This window comes from Muntiacus reevesi, chromosome 2 (assembly GCF_963930625.1).
Source record: "Muntiacus reevesi chromosome 2, mMunRee1.1, whole genome shotgun sequence".
Lineage (NCBI taxonomy): Eukaryota > Metazoa > Chordata > Mammalia > Artiodactyla > Cervidae > Muntiacus > Muntiacus reevesi.
The window spans coordinates 124,621,910-124,637,413 of NC_089250.1; positions in this window are offsets into that span (position 1 = coordinate 124,621,910).

Consider the following 15,504-nt stretch of genomic DNA (forward strand, 5'->3'; position numbering starts at 1 on the left):
ATCCAAAAAAAAGTCCACATTTCAATTAAGGAAATAACTTGTAGGCCCTTTTTACATATATAGAAACTAAGATTTAAAGAGAAAAAGTTATTTTGTGAGGTCACATAACCTATAAGTAACAGAGCAAATATTCCATGTTGTTAGCCATGGCACTTTAGCCCCTTCCACTGCACTAGAATACACTTTTTCTAAATGTATAATACATGCTCTCTCAACAAACAACCCCCCTCTCTTGAGAACAGTTGATCTTTCAGTGTGGGATGTGGCATTCACTCTGCCAACCCTTCTATTAGAGAGACAGCAGATGGGTGACTCAACTGGGAGTCAGTCCCTTTTGCACACTGTCTCTGGCTTTTATTTGTGAGAGAACGCCATCCATTGCTGTCCTAAAGAAAAGAGACATACTCTATCATTAGGTGATCAGGAAATGCAAGAGATGAGAAGAGATTGAAAACAAGGGAGCAATCTACCTTGTAAAACTTAAAAAGAAATAATCTGCCTGGCAAACAGTGAAGAGAAAACATATTTGGAGAAAATGTGCAAGACTTTGGGCAGAGGCCCTCTGTTTGCTAGGAGACAACTGTGCTGTTTTGATGCTTGCCTGTTGGGAAATCAGTTCAGTTCTGTTCAGCCGTTCAGTCATGTCCGATTCTTTGCGACCCCATGGACTGCAGCACACCAGGCCTCCCTGTCCATCACCAACTCCCGGAGCTTACTCAGACTTATATCCATTGAGTCGATGATGCCATTCAAACATCTCATCCTCTGTTGTTCCCTTCTCCTCCTGCTTTCAATCTTTCCCAGCATCAGGGTCTTTTCCAATGAGTCAGTTCTTCACCTCAGGCGGCCAAAGTGTTGGAGTTTCAGCTTCAACATCAGTCCTTCCAATAAATATTCAGGACTGATTTGTTTTAGGATGGACTGGTTGGATCTCCTTGTAGTCCAAGGGACTCTGAAGAGTCTTCTCCAACACCACAGTTGAAAAGCATCAATTCTTCAGCCCTCAGCTTTCCTTATAGTCCAACTATCACATCCATACATGACTACTGGAAAACCATAAGGAAATGGGAGAGAGCAATTATATAGAAATGGGAAAATGTCTGGCTTTTGACAAAAACATCCCATAAAGGTGCACTTATGTAAGTGACTGCTATTTGGTTAATTTCTTAAGTCTTCCCAGCCAACCACTCTAGTAGGGGATGGGAAAAAACTGAGTCAACTCTGAACATTAACATCCCACCCACCCCCAAATAAAATAAATGTTTGGCATCTGGATTGAAGTTTCTTTTGCCTTTGCAGGAAAAAGGAGGTGGAATTAGTGAGGATGTAGGTGTTGTAGTTACATAGCTGCTGTAGCTTTCATACCTTAAAAAAGAAAATCACCTTATTCTTCTGGTGTTAAAATGTCTCAGAAAACTGACAGGTTTAAGAACATTAAGCCTCTTGAAATAGTTTTCAGATATTTCTAACACAGAATGCTGGGGAAGGGAGAGGGAAAGAGAGAGAGTGTGGGAGAGAGAGACAGTAACCACAAGACAGAAAATTCATTATCAGGGGCAGGGAAACTGCAAAGTCATCCCTGAATGTCATTTAATACTAGATTCCACAATCCCCTGGATTACTGTGTGGTTTAGCATTTGGGCAGCCATAATACAAGCCTGAGTTTAGAGTCTAAAGGAGTAAAATTTAATGACAATTACATTACATAGAATTATGAACACATGAATTGATGCAGTGGCATGCCAAGTGAGCTGTTCACCCTGGGTACAGACTATGTGAGGCTCATTGTAGAGAATTTAAGAATAATATAAAACTGCCAGTGATAAAATTCTCCTACCCATGAAAATCTTTCATTGATGTAAATTCTAGACTATTGCTGCATCTCCTTTTGGGTTTTTTAAAATGTCTTTACTGTGATATAATCTACTTACTGTAAAATTCACATGTTTATACAATTCAATAATTTTTAGTATATTCGCAAAGTTGTGCAGCCATCACCACAATCTGAGTTTGGACCATTTTTATCACCTGTTGGGTTTTAGTAATACATATGAAAGCTTTTAATTTGCACATCTTTATTACTAATCCTTAATAGCTGTGCATACTACATAGAGGTTAATCTGGAGAATTCCAAATAAACTGTTGACTTCTGACCCAGTAGAATTTAGCTACATCCATTCATTTGGAAAATAAGTTCGTAATGATGAAGAATTGTTTTAGGTCTCTGGGCAGTTTTTGCTTCCAACCCTTGTAATTTATATATTCTTAACATTTTAACTGCAGATTCAAAATAAGCAACAATAGATGCAAGTATTTTTTGTTGTTGTCTTTTTTCTAGTATGAAAACTTTAGATAAGGTTAATCAGATATGAAAATACTTGCAAACAGTGAGAGCCAGACTTGAATATCTGATGAAATACCATGCCTTGAAATTGCTCCCTGAAGAGCTGGGCATTGAAATTGAGGACTAGGCTATACAACAACAAAATGTAAGGAAATGGTACATTTATATTTTAAAAAAAAAGAATAAAAGCTCAAAGAATGCCAAAAGGAACAATGAAAGATTCTGATCTTACATTGCTAAAAGAAATAAAAAGTCAACGTTTGAATCCCAAGCCCTGGACACCCATTTTAAAGCAACGAATAAAAATAAATGCCAATATTTACTATTATTTGTTCATTTTTTCAGATTTTTTTATGAGATACAAAATGCTGGAAGTGTTTACTAAATTACCGAGAAAGTAATCTCTGATAAAGAAAATATTTTAATAGAAAATTTTTGATTGTGGGGACATTTGAAAGCCTCTAGAATCATTCGTGAAGACAAAGACATGAAGTACATTGCAATTTCTAGAATTTCTTGTTAAATCTTATTTTTATAACTCTGCCAAATTTATCCTCATGTTTAAGCCTTTCCCTAACTCTTTGTATATCTGTTTTTTTGTGTGAAAGAAACTTGTCCAAGTTAAAATTATTAAAACATGTTGTTTGCTCTAAAGATAGATTGACAAATCTATTGAATGTGAAGATATGAAGAAGGTTTGCTTTGATGAAGTCACTGACAAATTTCTCTAAATCAACACCCCAGAACAGAAAATGTAATGTTAATTATTTCCGTCACAGACAAATATGTACATATTTTTCTTTTCTTTCAAGAAATACATGAATGTAATTTTAAAACAATGCTTATTTTTCCTTTATTACTCCATCTCTCTTTTCTGGTCACTATTATTATTTATTCCCTTTTATAATCTTACTGGGGGCTTCCCAGGTAACACTAGTGGTAAAGAATCCACCCGCCAAAGCAGGAGACGTAAGGACTCAGGCGAGCTCGATCCCTGGGTTGGTAAGATCCCCTGGAATAGAACACTGCAACCCACTTCAGTATTCTTGCCTGAAAAATTCCATGGGCAGAGGAGCCTGGCTGATTACTGTCCATGGGGCTGCAAAGAGTCTGACATGTCTAAGGGACTGAGCACACACACAACACAGTATTGCTGAAGCTAATTTTTTCTTGTAGAATAGAACGTGTTTAAAAGCAGCAACAATAAAATAACCTGCTCTCTCAGGTAAGCAAGCTATTTGATCACTATGTTTATCATCTTTGAAAATTACTTTTACATTTGGTTTCTTTCTTTTCAAACCTATGTTATCATAAATAAAGATAAACTAAGCTGGGAAATTCCTGGCAGTCCAGTGGTTTGGACTCTGTATTTTCACTGTCCCGTGGGGTGGGGTCGGGTGGGATGGGGGGCATGGGATTGGTGGGGAGATAATACTAATGACTTCCTGAAAGGACAGCTGGAACTCACATGTGTGAGATGCTAAGACAGTTTCTCCTGTGCTTGAATCAATCATCCCAACTCATTGGGGTAGGTCTTACTGTTTTCAATTTATAGATGAGGTTTAGAGAGGTTTAGCAAAGTAAACAAGGTTACATAGTAAGTAACATGTGCTTTCTCACTAGTGGATTTGAATCCAGGTCTACTTGGATGAGAGGCCTTGTGTTGTTGGTGTTTACAGCCTAATTGGGAATTCAGAACCCATAATTGGAGATTAAAAAGATAAAATAATATCAATAATACATGCCAAGTGCCTGACGAACAACTTGACTGAGTCAAAAAATGGAGCCATTAAAAAAGAAAGGAACCATCACTAGGAGCTCTTGCAGTTGAGAAGGTTTTGTGGGGAGAAGATGGAGCAGGGCCTGGAGGGAGTATTTATATACAGAACTATAAAAGAAAGAGGAATCTGCCCAAATATACACATACAAAATATACATTTTCACAGAAAAGATAGCTATGGAAAAAGCACATGCATATTCTTCTGCACCTTTTTAAAAATCAAATATCAGTACATAAAGTTCTGCCTTAATTTTCTTTAATATTTATTCATTTATTTTTGGCTATGTCCAGTCTTATTTGCAGCACATGGGATCTTGCCTTGTGGTATGTGGGCTTAGTGGCCCCTTGACATGTAGAATCTTAGTTTCCCAACCAGGGGCTGAACCTGCATCTCCTGCAGTGGAAGGTGAATTCTTAACCCCTGGATTACCAGGGGAGTCCTGAATTTTTTATTTTTAAAAAGACTGACAAAAATTTCCTTCAAAGAGGTTGGCATTAATAGTTTTTAACTTAGCTAGAAGCAAATTATTTTCTTGTAGAAACAAAAGATTGATCCAGGCTTTCCAGGTGTCTCAGTGATAACCCATTTGCCAATGCAGGAGACACGGGTTCGATCCCTGGTCCAGGTACATTCCACATGCAGCAGAGCAACTAAGCCTGTGTGCTACTGAACCTGCACGCTACAGCATGGGGGCCACAAGTACTGAAGTCCATGCATCCTAAAGCCTGTGCTGGGAAACAGGAGAAGCCACCATAGTTAGATGCCCAAGCACCAAAACAAACAGTAGCTCCCCCTCTCCACATCTAGAGAAAAGCTCTTGCAGAAACGAAGACTCGGAGACTCAGAACAGTCAGGGGTGGAGGGGGGGAGTGGTGGGTAGGGCGGGTGGAGGTGGGGGTGGGAAAGATTGATCCATTAATGTTTGTACTGTCTTCTGGGTCCACTAAAGCAGCCTACCATGAAAGTGCAGTCAATTCATTTCAGTCCATATTTCTGGAACCTGTGCTACATGCAAAGCATAACTTAAAATAGTGAGAAAAAAAAAAAAAAAAAGACTGAGGGGGAGAAATGGGAACATATTGTAAATACTAAGAGAAGAAAAAGAAATCTTTCTTTCCCAAAACACTCACTTTCACACAGGTGGAAAGTACAGAGAAATCTTGAAAGAAGAGCCCTTTCGTGTTTTTTTCTAAAGCCCCTCTCACAGCCTTGAGAAGTCTAGGACAGGTAAGGTGGGGCCTTGGCTGTCCCAGTCTTCAGACAGGCAGGAGACTCTGGCAACAGAGGTCAGGCTTGAGTAAGTACACTGAGAAAAGGGATACCATCAAGGTGATCAGCTAAGAAAAAGTCTGGGTGGTTGGTAGTGGAGAGGAGGCAGAAGTTTTAGAAGGGGAACCAGTGGGGAAGAGGGATTGGGCCTCTTGAGAGACAAAGAGGAAAGAGGTTATAAAGGAAAATGTAAGGGGAAAGGGTTTGTTGAAAATAGGTTTATTATAACCGCTTTCCTGCCATTATCTCTTAAAGCTGCTTCAATACCAACCTAGACTCAAGACCACTGTTTTCCTTCCATTGAGACACAAGCCAAAGCATCTGGTGGCCTCCTCTTCCTCTTCTTGCCTCTTTCCTTCTCTGTACCAAATGGTTGGTGCAAACCCAGGCAGATGGTTACCTCCTTTGTAAATGGGATCTTATCCCTGAACTCCTTACCCACTACGACAGACAGGATACATAATGTAGGGTGAATCAATTATCTGAATGCACGCAGGATTTGCTTTGCTGAAAAAACTCTGAGGTCTTTCTATTTCCAATTCCTTCACCAGGTCCTCCAGAAAAGATCCCTTCATATATCAACCTCAAGAAGAGAATACAGATAAGATGCTAGTGGGAACTAGAAGTTAAGTAACTTTCTAAAGTCATAGACTGGAAGTTTGGAAAGAATGTTAAAGGGTCACTTGGTCCCATCATTCAACAAATATGGGAATTTCCAGACCAGTGCTCTCTAATGACAAGAAACTCTAGTAAGTTTGGGAACAGACAGCTCCTGGGATAGTTTCATCATTAACATTTCTCTTTACAGTAAGTCTAAACTTGATTTCCTTGTACTATTCACCTTGTAATATCTATAGTCATGAAATAAATTAACTTCTCACTCTTTTGAATGCTTATAGTACTTATTGTCTATGTCATTTCTGTAGGACTTATTATAATTTATATTGAGATATTTAACATGACAATTTATTAGGGAACACCTGTTGTTGCTCTATAATGTAGCAGGCATTTGCTGACATCCTGTTATTATTTCAATGACTAAAACAGGTTCATACCCTCAAATCTGGAAGTATGTAAGACCATAAACAGATAATAATAATTGTTAAGTGCTATCTCTACTAGAGGTTTGAAGAAAATACTATGGAATAACAAAGGAGGGAATAGTAGAACAGATAAATGGGGAACCATGAAAAAACACTTACTTCATCATTAAATAAATATTTGATCTAGGTTTTGAAGGTTACATTTGGCAGGTGAAGGAATGGGGAAATGATTTTAGGAGATGTTGGTTTCTGAGATTTCTTTTGGGCTTATAGAAAGGCAAATTAGAGCTTAGAGACCTGCAATTCCTTGCTCCTTGTGGTGGACAGGCTTTAAAGATGGCCTGCACTGATCCTTGCCTTCTGGTATTGATGCAATTGTGTAATCCCTTCCATTTTACTGTGGGTGGGGTCTGTATTTTGCTTCTAACCAACAGAACATTGCAAAGGTGACAGTCTGTCACTCCTGCAATTTTACTATACAAGGAATAATGCCCATCTCATTGGCATTGATGAAACAAAGGCCGTGTTGAGGAGGCCTACATGATAAAGAACTAAGGGTGGCCTTTGGCCAGCAACCAGCCGAAACTGAAGATGGCATCTGCTGATAGCAAGAAGCTGAAGATCTCAGGACAACTGGCCACACAGAACTGATCTCTGCTAACAATCACCTGAGTTTGAAACAGGTCCTTGCCCAGTCAGACCCTGAGATGAGACGAAAGACTGGCCACACTTTGATCTTGGCCTTGTGGGGCCCTGAAATAAGGAGTCATGACCCAAAAAAAGCTGTGAGATAATAAATGTGTGTTGTTTTAAGCTGCTAAATTTTTGATAATACTGTTATGTGCTACGTAACAGTATTGCTATAGATAAGTGATACCCTGGTGCATTTTCTCTTCCTGTTCCTTTTCTTCTTCATTATCTTCCTTTGTTTTAAAAGCATCTCCTTTCTTCACTCTTTCTTTCAAAGAGAGGAACTAAGCTGACTTTTCTGCCAGTCAGTCCAGAATGTTCTCTCTCCTGTTTATTTATTTGGCTACACTGGGTCTTCGTTACTGTGTGTGGGCTTTCTGTAGTTGTGATGAGTGGGGGCTACTCTTTTTGTGGTTCACCGGCTTCTCATTCAGTGGCTTCTCTCATTGCAGAGCACAGACTCTAGGTGTATGGGTTTCAGTAGTTGCGGCACGTGGCTTTAGTTACCCAGCAGCATGTGGAGTTTTTCTTTCTGGACCAGGGGTCGAACTTGTGTCCCCTGCATTGGCAAGCAGATTCTTATCCATCTGAGGGAACATCCTCTCTCTTCTTTAAACACAGCAAGGAATAACTTTAGCATTCATCTTTATCTGGGAGTGAGGGAAAAATGGAATTGTGCCATTGGGTTTGTGGAGTCAGAAAGATTTGGGTTTGAATCCTGATCCATCCACATAACACCTATATGAACTGAGACAAGTTATTCAGCCTCTCTGTGCTTCACTTAAAGTAAAATTGGCATAAACTTATTGAACCAGGGTGGAAGTTTTAAATTTTAGGAATTTCCTTGTAGTCAAGCTGCTGCTTCTATGGGCATCTCTAAATACTATACATTCAATTAAGCAGCAGAAGCACCAGTAGCTAACAGTTCTCCCTAGCAACACCAAGAACCATTAACTAATGTCAAATATAAAATGGGTCCTGATTGTACAGGAGTCCTTCACTCTTTTATCATCTGGGAAAATTACCATTAGATATTAAATTTAAAGTCCTGGTTAGTTCCTATAAAAAAATGTACTTATTCATCTGGGGATGAGAAAGACTTTGCATATTTCATTTAATCTATTAAAATAATGGGAGATTTCAATTTTGCTTTTATTTTACCTTTATAATGATTTAAACAGAGATGACCCCACTTTAGCAGTCTCTGATAGAACACACACCATTCACCTAAAGAGTATTCCTAGTGTCTATTTTGGGCAAAATGCATTTTACAAAATTCACCTATCCTAGAAATGAGAAAATATTTTATAGAGGAAAGTAGTCAAGTAAATTAGGGAAAAAGAAACCATCCCTTATATTGTTTAAAAAGAGAAGAGAAGACAGAAGAGAAGTGGCTGTATTCCTACTCCCAACAGACACAAGAGATGAAAGGACACTTTAAAAACCAGGTGTCCAGAATGTCCTGGTCTCTACACAGGGCTTGGCAGTCTCTGTATTTATAGCTTCTGCATAGAGGAGAGAAACTGAGGAATAACAGGAAGAAAATAAGGCAGAAATGAGAAGACAGGAAGGAAAAGGACTGGGAGGAGCACAACATTTTTTTGAGAAAGTTCACCCTCATTTTTTAACTCAATCACTCTCAAGGGCTACAGAAAATAATACAAGGCCTTCAAGAAACAAGATGAAGCTCACATGCTGGGCATTTCTCAAACAGAAGTCTTAGTGTCGCCAGGGTCTTAGTCTCATCAACATTATCTTGAGACAACAGGCTGGGTGGAAGTAAGTGTAGGGAGAAACATTAAGTGCTAGCTACTTCTGTATGGGAAGTAGAAAAGGGAGAGGAATGGAGAAGTTTATCCTATAGGAGTGGCTGTAGCAGTGTTTGAGAAAGGATGCAAGAGCTAAAGGAGAGATAGTAGAAACTTTCTTCTGGTCATTCACTCCTTTGGACTGTAATGTTGGAACAGGACTGTGGAGGCCCTTTCGTTGTTGGGTTACAGGGAAGTAGGTAGAAGAGGAGTCTGGGAGAAGATACGTGAAAGCTGGGGCAGCACTTGGGGGTCATCTCTGGGCGGTAGCCATTTGCCATCTGGTTCAGAGGAACTTCAATAATTTCACATCTTGAGTGCCCATCCTGGTGCTTCCTGGCCTGAGCATCAGCCCTACCAGTGTCCCTGCCCAGGAGCCCCTCAGCTTCTTAACTATATTTTCCTGGGATCAGTGAGGCTAATAACTCAGCCATTGGGTCAAATGCCCCTATTCTGTTTTCTTTTTCAGTTTTCAGCGCCCTGGAATGAAGTACTGAAGTACTATCGTTCCAAACAACAATACCACCACCACACAGGTTTTAAAGGAAATTCACTCTGTGATAAATCTTCATCCACTGTTTGCTTATCCCATATAAATATTTCACAAGGACCTTTCCAAAGTTACAAACTCCAGAAGCAAAGATATACCATATATAAGAAAGAAAAGGATTTCCCTGGTGATCAGGGACTAAGACATCGTGCTTCCATTTGCAGGAAGCTCAGATTCCATATCTGGTCAGGAATCTAGATCTCACTGGCAGCAACTAAAAGATCCCGCATCCTGCAACTAAGACCCAGCTTAGCCAACTAAATATGTTTTTTTAAAGTATCACATTAAAAAAGAAGGGGGGGGTGTTTCTTTGGTGTACAGACAAAGCATAGAACTCATCCAACTCCTTGGAATAGTATTCCTCCACCACCTCCCAAAGCTTCCCCACAGTCCTCCATTTGAAGCCCTCTGTCAATACATATGGACTTCCCTGGTGGCTCAGATAGTAAAGAAACTGCCTGCAATGCAGGAGACTTGGGTCCAATTCCTGGGTCAGGAAGATCCCCTGGAGAAAGGAATGGCTCCCCACTCCAGTAGTCTGGCCTGGGGAATTCCGTGGACAGAGGAACCTGTGGGCTACAGTTCATAGGGTTGGTCGCAAAGAGTCAAACACGACGGAGTGACTAACACACCCATCACTACGTATAATTTGCATGTCCTGATTCCAGTATTGTCACTGGACTTGGTGCTATCCTGCTGTTACCTTTAGTGCCCAGAGGAGAGCTGCATCCAATGGGGACTTGTCACATGCAATGAGCCCTGCTTCCTCTGCTTTCTCCAGACCTCCCAAAAGGAACCATCCACATCCCAGATCTTACTGCGCTTTAGTGGCATCATGTTCCTGCAGCCCTCAGTGTTCTGTGGGCGGCCCCGGGAGAGCATGACATATCCCTGCCTACCTTGTCCAGAGTGCTCAGATATGGTCTCAGCTCCCAGCTCTAGGAACATTCGGCAAGACCAATCTCTCCTTTTTGTCCAAAACCCTCTCTCCCTTGGCAAACTCTACCTTCTTCCTTCTCTTTCTTGGTTTGGTTCTTTTAAATCCCTTTGTTCCTCCCTCATTCCTGGGGTTTAAATTGTTCTCATTGCCTGGGTTATCAGATGAGGCCAGGGATTTCCAGATTCTAAAGGCGCTAGTGGTAAAGAACCTGCCTGCCAATGCAGGAAACATAAGAGACACGGGTTCGATCCCTGGGTCAGGAAGATCTCCTAGGGGAGAGTATGACAACCCACTCCAGTATTCTTGCCCGGAGAATTCCAGGGACAGCGGAGCCTGGCAGACTATTGTCCATGGGGTTGCAAAGAGTCAGACATGACTGAAGAGACTGATCACACAAAGGTAGGACAAGCAACAAGGAAGAGGCACTTTCTGTGCTCTGGACAACTGATGGAGTACCTCAAAAAAGCCAGCCTTTCACACTGTTATAATTAGCCTCCTGTCAACATAGCTCCAATAGGCTGAAAAGATGTCTGTCTCCTTCTTGGCCTTGATTTGCATTTCCAAGGCTCCTGTCTGTTTTCACAGCCTTAGTACATACCACGAGTCATAAAAGAAATGTGAGGAAAAAAACTTGCCCAGCCATGCCCTACACCACTGTGTCTCCTAGAATTTTAAAGAAACTATTTTCAGTTTTTATTTACAGAACTTCACTCCCCCTCTCTCTCCTCCTCTCCTCTGCCAGTTTTCCCCAGAAAACCCTGGGCATGAGCCCATGGGGAGAGTAGAGACTTGGCTCAATGAAAAAAGTGAGTAGAAACATCATGTGTTACTTAAAATCCCAACTTCCCAGTGATGACTAAGGTTTTGGTACTAGATTAAAAGCTTGTCTGCTTCTCTCTTAAATTATGACATATTTTAAGCATACAGAAATGCCAAGTCATATAAAATATCTCCAGTTCAATTCCCACTACTCAGATATAATGAATCTTTATGTTCTGTGGTGTTTAATGTTACAGATAAAGACAGTTCATTCCCCTAGTTCTTTCTGGAGAAGTAGCTCCTCTTTAGAAGTTTTGGTGATCTTGGTGTATGCTTTTATAATTTTATCACATGTTTCTGAACACATAGCTATGTATAATATTGGTTATATAATATTAGATATACAATACATATGTATATGGATGTTAAATATTAGCCATATTGGTTAATGATTTAATCATTATAACCAGATAAATATTATTCACAGCAGAACCACACACATAGATTTTTCTCATCTTTTATTATATTTACTTGTCTTAGAATTTATCATGCATCTACTAACTCCAAAATGACTTCTCTGTTATTGGTTTGGCCTGGTGATCATTAGCTATTGGTTCATATTTAAAAGAAGGCACTGAAAGGCTGGCTTCAGCGTCTGAGTGTATCAACAGAGTTTGCTGACCCATGGGTATTACTTTAAGGTTATCTATTTAAATTACAATTGTCAGTGTTTGCTCTCAACTATTCTGAGTTGGGGTGATGCTATGAACCAGATGTTTGTGTCCACCCCACCCCTAAGTTTATATGTTGAAACCCTAATGTATTTGGAGATAGGTGCTTTGGAAGGTAATTCATTCATGGATATGGAGACCCTATAATGGGATTAGTGTCCTTGCAAGAAGAGCAAGAGGGTTAGTCCTCTCTCGGCTCTCTGCCATGTGTAGATACAACAAGGACATGTTTATCTGTAAACCAGGAGGTGGGTTCTCACCAGTCAGTCACCAGATCCTCTGAGCACCTTGATCTTGATCTTAGCCTCCAGAACTGCGGAATAAATAACTCCTATGTAAGCCACCCAGTCTATGATTATTCATGTTACAGCATCCCAAACTGAATAAGAGCCAAAGGAGAAGTGTAAAGGAGTTATAAGCAACTCATCAGGAAAAGGAGCTGCAGGTTTTCACATTTAATAACAGATATCAATTTAACCCTTCTGTTTGCAATCCCGTTTCCTGCTAAGTTTAGGGCTTGGAATCCAGTGGCCACTCATGATAACCTTTCCTCAGAATGAATTTCAAGTCATCTTTCAGAGAGTGGAGGCATGGGAGGGACAGACCTGCCCATACGAGCCTCACACGAAGTTTGATGAGGTGTATACAGCTTCCTGCTGCTGCTAAGTCACTTCAGTCGTGTCCAACTCTGTGCGACCCCATAGACGGCAGCCCACCAGGCTCCCCCATCCCTGGGATTCTCCAGGCAAGAACACTGGAGTGGGTATACAGCTTCCTAGTCAGGTGTTGAATATATTTTCTTATTTTTAGTGCCATACCCCTTCCCCCCTGTTCACAGTTACTCCAATTCCCGAATCTCTGTAGAATTCTATTTTCTTATCAACATTTTTACTGAGATTAAAAAACAATTTTTTTTTGTTAATACAAAAAGTTGGCAAATAACATAATACATGTCTGTTCCAATATTACCTCCTCCCACTCCTAGTTTCTTGTTTGTTTTTTTATTTTATTTATTGGGTATTTGTCATGCAAAAAAAAATTTTTTTTAAATGAAGTAAAAAATGATGGCTTCTGTGTTTGTGTTATAAAACTCTTTCCCACTTCAGGAGTTAAGAAATACTGTCATTGGAATTCCCTGGCTGTCCAGGGGTTAGGACTCTGCCCTCTTATTGCTGAGAGCCAGTGGGAGAACTAAGATCCTACAAGCCCCACAGCGTGGCCATACGCATACACATATAGGAGCTTCCCAGCTGGCGAAATGGTAAAGAATCCGTCTGCCAACGCAGGAGACACACAGATGCAGGTTTGATCCTTGGGTTGGGACGATCCCCTTGAGGAAGATATAGCCACCCGCTCTAGTATTCTTGTCTGAAAAATTCCATGGATAGAGGAGACAAGCGGGCTTCCATCAATGGGGTCTCACAGGGTCAGATACGACTGAGCATACACACGTACACACAACAGCAGTTCTGTCTTTTCTTCCAGAACTTGATAACCTCTCATCATCTTTAGTTTTGAGAGAGGATTAGCAATTATTTTAAGATCTCAGGTAGCGGCAGGTATCCCACACAATTCTTTCTTCCCAGCTGGCTATTTAGTTGTTTCAGCACAGTCCTGTGAATTGTTTATTCTTTTGATGATGATTAGAAATACCACTTTTCCTTTAAATCTTTAATTGGCTTAATGTCCTTTCTAGGAGGCTTCTATTCTTTTCATAGATTTTTTTTCGGGGTGTGTGTAAATGCATGCTCCATTATCACACTATTTCAATTATTATTGGAGCTTAATAATAGGTTTAACTATCTGAGGTTGCTAATTTGGGGTTTAATAATAGGTTTTGCTTTCCTCCTACAGCAATCTGGAGAATGCTCTGTAAATGCTCAGGTCAAAAGCCTTGCAGTAATCCTTTCTGTTTTTCTTACAGGCTACATCCAGTCTATCAGTAAAATCCAATCTATTCTAGTTTCAAACTATATCCTGCATCTGATCAATGCACTACTATTCTATCTTAGATGAAGCTGCCGTCATTTCTCTCATTTGAGTTATTGGAGCAGACTCTGGAATGGGTTCCACATTTCTGAGCTTGGTGTCCCTATAGTTATCTCCATACAGAAGCCTGTGTTGTGTGTAAGTCAGATGTTAGCCTTCTGCTCAAAAACCTCCAGTAGCATTTGATCTTACTCAGAGTAAAGACATATACAAGCCCTAACCTCATCACCTCCCACTCCTTCCTTCACTCAGCTGCAGCTCCAGGGGCCTCTTTGCTATTCTTGAAACACATAAGCAAAAAACACTTAGCATAATTTACTCCAGGTCTTAAAAACTGATGATCTGCCACCCATAACTTACTTCCCTCAGATGCCTATTTCAGTGGACAGCAAAGAGGAGAGAAAGAGAGAAAGGAGTGCAAATATGCTCATGTCATAATTTTTGAATAGATAGTGGTAAGACTCTACCTAAAGAAATAGAGGAGAAAATCTATTTTATAATAAAGGTAACAACTAAAATAAAAATATGAACTTCCCCAAACTGTCAGATGAAAAACATGTACCAATACAGAACAAGCAGAGAGTATATAGTGAAAACCTATTGTAAAGAAACTAAAAATAGGAAGGAAATCCTTACAAAAACTATGGAACTGAGACTCATCTAACTATTGTATCCATAGGTGGAACTATGTTAAGGACTACCTATTAAACAAAAGACTCCTATTGAATTATAAAACAAAGAACTTTATGCACTTCTCTATGTATATTCTGTACATAGAGAAAGTACTAAGTAAAAATTATTCAGAAACTTTGTAAAGAAAAGGATGAACAAAAATATCCTAGGAAAATACAAATAAAAGGAAGTGAAAGTTGCTCAGTTGTGTCTGACTCTTTGTGACCCCGTGAACTATAGAGTGCTGTGAAAGTCATTCAGTCGTGTCTGACTCTTTGCGAACCCATGGACTGTACAGTAAATGGAATTCTCCAGGTCAGAATACTAGAATGGGTAGTCTTTCCCTTCTCCAGGGGATTTTCCCCACCCAGAGACTGAACCCAGGTCTCCCACATTGCAGGTGGATTCTTTCCCAGCTGAGCCACAAGGGAAGCCCAAGGGTCCTGGAGTGGGTAGCCTATCCCTTCTCCAGTGGATCTTCCCGACCCAGGAATTGAACTGGGGTCTCCTGCATTGCAGGCAGATTCTTTACCAACTGAGCTATCAGGGAAGCCCAAAAGGAAGTAAGGTTTATGATATTAATATCATATGAGATTAAATTCTGGAAAACAGTTACAAAGATGACACTTCATAAACTGTCCTATATACAATGAAGTTCTTACAGACAGTTATGTCCAACTCATATGTACAATTTGACCAAAATTGTTGGAAATTACATGTGAGGATGGGGGTGTGGTAGCAATGACAGAGAATCTGGAGGCCCCTGATTGCTTTCTGTGGCCTATTGTTCAGTAACTAAGCTGTGTCTGACTCTGCGACCCTGTGGACTACAGCACGCCAGACTTCCCTGTCCTTCACTATCTCCCAGTTTGCTCAAACTCATGTTCATTGAGTTAGTGATGCTATCTAACCCTCTCATCCTTGAATC